The sequence below is a fragment of the Eurosta solidaginis genome, chromosome 1 (assembly GCF_040869045.1).
Source record: "Eurosta solidaginis isolate ZX-2024a chromosome 1, ASM4086904v1, whole genome shotgun sequence".
Classification (NCBI taxonomy): Eukaryota; Metazoa; Arthropoda; class Insecta; order Diptera; family Tephritidae; genus Eurosta; species Eurosta solidaginis.
The window spans coordinates 382,554,899-382,562,112 of NC_090319.1; the positions used below are offsets into that span (position 1 = coordinate 382,554,899).

General features: G+C 35.3%; 1 long non-coding RNA gene across 1 annotated transcript; it reads left to right on the forward strand.

Annotated features, from left to right (window-relative positions):
• The first annotated feature begins 1,699 nt into the window (after positions 1-1,699).
• LOC137245382 (uncharacterized) lies at positions 1,700-2,670 on the forward strand. Its single transcript, XR_010951311.1, has 3 exons — positions 1,700-2,019; positions 2,091-2,243; positions 2,503-2,670. It is a non-coding gene; the product is annotated as an uncharacterized lncRNA (long non-coding RNA).
• Positions 2,671-7,214: the final 4,544 nt, after the last annotated feature.

Genomic DNA, 7,214 nt, shown 5'->3' on the forward strand with positions numbered 1-7,214 from the left:
CTAAAAGAAAAGTTATATAATAAATTTATATGCTCACTTTGCATATTTTTTTTTTTTTTTTTCAAAAAATTAATAATGAACAATGAATTCAAATAAAATGACCCAATAATAAGAGATATCAGTGATGCAAAATCGTTTAGTAGGTTCTATGGGCATAAACACTCCTTTGAAATGATTCTCACATTATACTTTTGAAGATATATGTACGTATGAGAAGGATTTGAAAAATCACTTCGGCTTACATTCAAACATCTTATGTCTATTTGCGAAACTATACAATAGCGTCTGAAATGTTAATTTTGATTTTAACACTTCCTCCTTCAACACCCAAGTCTCACGGTTTGAGATTTCCTAAAGCTGGTGGCCCTATCCAAAACTAGTCCATTGGAGTGAATCACATTGATTATAGCCTATCAACCAAGTTTAAATATCACCTACACACCTACACACACCAAGTTTAATATCACCACCACTCCTCAAAGTGGTGAAGCAAAAGCTTTCCCAAGACGTAGTCAACAGTCGAACTAGTCTGAAAACTGAAGCTACGCGGTCATGTGTAATGATCTCTTATATCATAAGGCCGGAAAACATCAGTTAACATCTTTCAACTTAAAATCGGTGGACTTTCATTCTAAAATATCGTTTTGAATTAACAAAGACTATTGAAATCAATCTTGTGAACACAACCGTCTGCAAACTTTGGTCTACATTTAAAAAATTTAATTATGTAGATGCGCCGAGGATTATACGATTTTCACTCATTACGCAATGATATCCACTTAGACTGCTTATGATTTCGAGGGCGGCATCTTTGGCCGAATAGTCACTCCCTAAAGTTTCAAGGTGTTTCTCTGGTGTAGCTCGGCAGCATAGCGCGACAAAAGCATCTGTTGGAAAGTCTTCGGTGCTACACCTAGAACTTCTAGGAAAGTGACGTCGACGAAGGTATGAGTTCGAAGTCGCAGTCCTATAGCTTCTGTGCTGGCATATGTTGTGAGGGTCAAGACGAGTGGTAGCGACTGGTGGTCGGGATTGCTACTGTTCGCAGATTGGGAATTGTAGCTCTTAAAAACAGCCGAAACAACTGGAAGCGCCCTGTACCAAGATAGTCATGAGTATTAATAGACTATTAATAGCAACCGCAAGGCGTCTTTGTGCGTGGCCGCCAAGGAGCCACAAATGATGTAAAGAAATTGTGTTCGCGACCATTATTAGGAGTTAACCCTAGGTGAAACTACGCTTTGCACGATATATACAGACACAACTGCGACTATTTTATGTATCTCTATTTCTTTTCTGCAGACGCAGCAGTACCAATTCCAACGACCGGGGTTAGGTTCGAAGCCCCTCTGGAGTAAGCGAACGAGGGACAATCCCTCCGCAAGGAGCTATCGTATCTTTCCGAAATGGTCAAAACGTTGATTTCCTTAAATACATACGAAAAAAAACTTTTCCTAAATATTATTTTTTTTAAATAGAAAAATCAAGCTTAAAGTAAGAACACCGGCGTACGCCGGCGCGCCACCCACGCCGCCGCCGGTATATAATAGAGCCTACGCCGCCGCCGCCGATAAAGTGTGTACACATTTACATAGATGTACTTTAAACAAACAATTAAATGCAAAAACAAGATAAATTTAAATCAACAAAGAAAACAATTTGCATAAAATTGAATAAAAGGCGCTACGTAGGCAATTCAATTTTATTCTGAAATTAATATAGTCAACTGAGCAATCAAGTGAATATTGTAAAGCGTGAAAGAAATTTTAATATTTAAAACAAAAAAAATGACTCATTATACTACAAAACACTTGTTCGCATCGCTGGGGCTCACACTAACATTGATCATTGCCGTTACTGCTCAAAAATATGGGAGGCCCAAACCTTGTAATTTTGCAGTTAGATGTTCAGATGTAGAAGATGTTGTCTGGTCTACAGATAGCAAGAAATGTTTTGTGTGGCGCAACGCTTGTTACCTGCTCAATGAGAATTGTCAGCGACGAAATCGCTTCGAAGAAGGTGAATTTTTAGATTTTAGCTTTACAGCTGCTTACTGTTTTCTTCTAAAACTGTTTTCCTTTTATTTTTAGAATTAACCATAATTGAAAGAACGGATTGCCAAAAATTGTGTAATACCAAGTGTACTAGGGAGTTTAAACCAGTGTGCGCTGAATATAACGGAAATAACCGGACATTTCCGACAAATTGCGCTTTGGATGCCCACATCTGCACTACGGGAGAAAGTAAGGTTTAATAATATTTTGAATTTTTTGTACATTTTTCTTCAAGAAATATTGAGACAAGCATAGTCTTCCATCTTATTCATAAAAAATACAAAAGTTTATAAAGCTTTTTAAAATGAATTTTCGATTCAAATTTCCAAATATAAGAGCTTTATAAACCATTTTAATTTTTTATGAATAAGGGGACTAGTGTATAATGCTCTGAAAATTTTCATATATGTACCTACTAATTTTTTATTTTTTATTAATTTTTTTACAGCATATTCTTTCATTCGCGCAGGAGAATGTGTACCTAGGAACTTGATTACTGCTTGAATAATCTAACTGTTCTCAAAGAATATATGTTTTAGAATTATGTATGGCCTTCTTTAAAATGAAGATACTTTTTTTAATAATTGTTTAATAAAATAATGGTGAATATGGTTAAGTCAATTGTTTTTCAAAGAGGTGTGGAAAAGGGGGGTTATATTGCCCCTTTTCAAGTCAAGATTTTTTAAAATTAGCCATTCGTTCTTTCTCCTATCCTTGCAATGGGTCATATGGGGGATATAAATTTCAATAGTTTATAGTCCGAATATCTCATTTCCGACAAAAGATAGATGAAACATAAAAATACACTAGGACATCAAGAAATGTTTCAAAGTTCGCGTTTAAATAGACGGCCAGACGAATTTTGCTAAATCGTACGAAAGCTTATATACCATTTTACTCACGAAAGGAATAAATAAGGGGGGTGTACATCATTGATGAATAAGTAAATATGAAACTCCTTGCTCACAGAGCACGTGAAAGGATTTTTGTTTATTTATTTTTTTTATAACAAATCATATTTCAGCACTTTAAAAAAACGTGTGGATGTTTTGCACCGTAATGGCTAGTTTCTGACTCATACCGAAAGTTATGGGACTCATACAGAGTGGGCTATCAAAGACGCGTATTTATGCCAGAGTTAAGCTCTAGAAGACAGAAACTAAGTCTTTTTTCTGGTTCAAAAGTTATCCGTGAAAATCCTTTTCATTGGGAGGCCGCCCTAGAAGAAAGACTATATTCCTCAAGGTCTATAAACTTGGACAACTTTCTAGAGTGTTTCGGAGATTAAAAATTTTGTTTTTGTCAAATGATATTTGTATAACAATCAGCTGTATTTCGGGGCCATTTCATGGAGCGTATTGGAAGGGAATTAATTTTTCATATCTATTAATCTATGATATATATTGGTATTTCCAACGTTACGAACGTTCTAACCTGACACACTTTTTTGGTTATAAAAATTTAGTAGGCATTGGATCAGACCATTTTCTTTTGTTATAAGCGACAGACGGGTGTAAACGGATTAAGCGAAAGGACAAGGGGCAAAACGATTTAAATTCCCTTGAATTTGCATCAGTTGGCAGAGCGAAGAAGCGACTGGTGCGCCTTGTTGGACGGACATAACCGTTAAGACGGTTAGTCGCCAATTAAATGAGTATAAGAAATAAAGCTAATATTTGAAATCACATAATACTTTCTCCGAGTCTAGCGAAATGGTTCACGCAATGTGAAAATGTTGGAGGAATTTGATCCGCTTTATATAAAGGAATATACAAGAATTAATTTTGCGGTGTTTTTGTTGGTCAAAAATAGAATTGAACCTTTTGGGACATTGCCGTTCGTTCCGATTGTTTTTGTAGCGATAATGACACACCAAGAAGGGTTTGGGGAGTGTTAATGATGTTGATGGCCTTTTGCTGGATATATATCCGGTACATTTCGGTGATAGGCACCATTAAGATACTATCTAGGGAACGATTTCATATGGCCGCATTCAACATTCTAGGCCTATCTGTGATGCGTCTTTTAGAAAAACCAGAGTGTGGTCTATGCAATATCTAACAGTGTTTAATCCACAATGATCCGATACATACATACGCTTCGCGAAACAATGAATTAAAGTGTGCACGTTCTTTTAGCAACAGTATTTACCTTAAAGAAATACGGAATACTAAAAAACGATATCGGGAAAATTATGTAGTATTTAGTCACGCATGAGCTTATTTAGTAATGCTGCATTTGCACGTCCATGGCATATACTACAAACGTTAACAAATCTTTGCCACCTCCTTCCACTATCAACTTTTCCATGTGATCAGCATAAGTTTATGTTTTTTCCTTTGTTCATTCAATTGAAAATATGGAATATTATTTTCTCTATCTTTGCTTTCCACTTTATTTGTAATATTTTTTATGGCGTTGATCACTTTTTATTCACATTCAGTCATTCGTTTGAAAAGTAATTTCTTGTCTTGCATTAACAACAAAATTCAAAGGACATTAACGTCAGAATACAAGAAGTTATAAATTGAAAAATTAAAAAAAAAAATGAGATAGCATACTCGCAGTCGAGCATATTTAAAAGCAACGCGAGCGAGGACAGAGATCCAGTAGTTTGCCTTTTCGTCTTTCCAACATTCAATCCTTTTTCAGACTTCTTGGCCTCACACAGACTACATTGCGAAGTAGTCTTCTTGTTACTAGTGATAGAAGTTTTAAAAAAAAGTATCAATACCGATACTCATTTTAAATACTCGGACCAAAATATCGACGCTAGTACTCATACTCAGCAAAAGGTATCGAGTATACTCGATCCAAGAGAGTACTTCGGGTTGTTTACTAAAAGCGAAGAAGAAAAAAGAAGAAACTTTGTATTTTTTTGTTAACGAGATCGTATATTTATTTTAAATTGAGCAGAATACAAGTAAGGAAGCTCAAGTTCGGGCAAAAGCAAACATTATATACCCAGCTGTGTGCCCTCAGATACGTTAAGTGTTCCCACTCGAAAACTTGATATATCCAAAATCTTAGTTACTGTAAATGTTGTCAGGAAATGCACCCTTCCTGTACAAAAGAGCAGAGCTCACAGAGTATATTAATTTTGTTCAAATAACGGTACCCCGTAACGGCATAAACTAATCGAGATAGTTATAGACTTCTTATATCAAAATGTACTGCGCGAAAAAAGAAATTCATTCAACCATATCCGTCCGTCCGTCCGTCTGCCCGTAAGCAAGATAACTTGATGAAATTTTGAGGTATGTTAGTGAAATTTGGTATGTAAGTTCCTGAGCACTCATCTCAGATCGCTATTTGAAATGAACGAAATCGGATATAACCAGGCTCACTTTTTCGATATCGAAAATTTCAAAAAACGGAAAAAGTGCGATAATTCATTACCAACGACGGATAAAGCGATGAAACTTGGTTGGTGGGTTGACCTTATGATATTATGATGCAGAATAGAAAATTTGTAAAATTTTGGACACCGCCCACTTTTAAAAGAAGGTAATTTAAAAGCTTTGCAAGCTGTAATTTGGCAGCTGAATATGTAATGTTCGGTTACACCCGAACTTAGCCTTCCTTACTTGTTTTCCCTACGCTTTTTTTCAATAAATATTAAGGCCATCAAATTTCAACTTACAAAAAAGTTTAGATGATTTTATAGCATTTTTTTTTTTGCATTAGTTTTTTGCAATTTTATCAAATTTTTAAAATTAATGAAAAAACCAAATTTGATGGAAACGTCACTCAACACTCTACATTTTAAAGTGTATTCAAAATTTATGGAGTAAGCAGCCTTTTATAATTAAATTAAAGCTAGCAGGTTTTCATTTTAGAATTTTTTAGTGATTCTGGACAATAAACAAATACTTTTCTTTTACCACCCTTTGCCGAATAGTTCTCCCATTACACCATTTTCAAAAAGGCGTTTTGAGTGAAAGTTGGATGACCAGCGTCAACGATATCTTGAGTAAAATTTTTTCTAATTTATCGTGTTAATTAACTGTAATTTGTTGAACTTAAACCTTTAGACCATCGGCACAGTAAAGTATCGTGGAAAAGTATCGAGGTAAAGTAACGGTACTTTACTCAGTAATTGATAAAAGGCATCGAGTACAAAATACTCGAGTCTTGTTTGGAAAAGTATCGATACTACTCACTCAGTACTCGCATCGTTCTATACACTACTTGTAGCTTTATTATCCCCACAGCTGGGGTGACATAAATTCAAAGGCTAAAGCAAAGGTCAAGAGATGCTATTACCACTTAAAATGGCCAAAAGATGAATTGGCCTTATGACCACTTCAAACTGCCATAAGACGAATTGTCCTTATGACTACTTCAAATATCCATAAGATCGATATACTTTAAGACTTTTCTTAATTTAACTTTATTCATTTAAGATATTTCCCTTTGATGTTATGACCATTTCAGGAACAAGACCATAACCATGTCAGCACAGAAGCAAAAAGCTTTTGCAGGATCCGTTAGACGTTAAATGGACTATGTTCTTCTTATTTCAAGGAATTCTCACTGGCCCAGCGATTAATCCTATTCTGCACATTAACAAGACAAGAATTAGGAAAAGTGGCACTGCAGACGAAAATTTGGTGTAAAGAATCGCACTTTAAATTGAAAAAGTTCTTCTTATCTCAGAAAGGACCTCATTGGCCAGTTTTTTAGCCAATTTTTCAGTAGAATGTTACCTAAAGATAAGAAAAGGAGAGAGCAAAAGAGTTTCTCTTCATTTCACTGAACAAAAATAAACATTAAATCGTAACTGTTATTCAACAGTTGCTAGTATTTTAATACGTGAATGCGCGAAACAATATAATTAACCTTGTGGTTACTTCAGAAAAAAGAATTGACTTTATGACCATTTCGGAAAACGGGATTGTCGTTGACATTGTATATATTTGAAGTTTGATTCTCTTCTACTTTTATATTTCATATAGCCAAATCTTCAATTGACTTTGTGCCATTTGAAGTGGTCATAAGGCGAATTGAAATTATGGCTGTTGACATTGTGTCATCCCTCCATTACCACAACTTTGGCTGCTGCCTTAATGACCAACTGTTTAGGCGGTACGATGCGGCACCAGTGAACAACAAAAACATGCAGACAAACTCAAGGCTTATTTTGATGACGTTTCAGTC